Here is a 303-nt window from a genome sequence, read left to right as displayed (position 1 = left end):
GCCCATTTTGGGGCCATTCACGTTCTCAACGTAGGAGTCTGGAAGGGAGGGAAGACAACGCACAAGAAATGTGCGTTATTGCACCGCACGAGGAAGAAATTGGTGATCGCCCCCCCCCCAAAGTTGGCCGCAACCCCTTCCGCGCGACGGAGCGGAGCAAGGCAAAGCGGGGCTGAGGCTGGGAGCAGCTTCCAGGCGAGGGAGGAGACAGCAAAGCCTGGAAACGAGACTCGGTGGGGGAGATAAAAAGTGTTTAAAGCCAACTGTGGGCGAGGAAATTTGCTTTTCCCACTCGGGAAGGTT

Source organism: Fulmarus glacialis, unplaced genomic scaffold, assembly GCF_000690835.1.
Source record: "Fulmarus glacialis isolate BGI_N327 unplaced genomic scaffold, ASM69083v1 scaffold22439, whole genome shotgun sequence".
Lineage (NCBI taxonomy): Eukaryota > Metazoa > Chordata > Aves > Procellariiformes > Procellariidae > Fulmarus > Fulmarus glacialis.
This window is presented reverse-complemented; position numbering follows the sequence as displayed.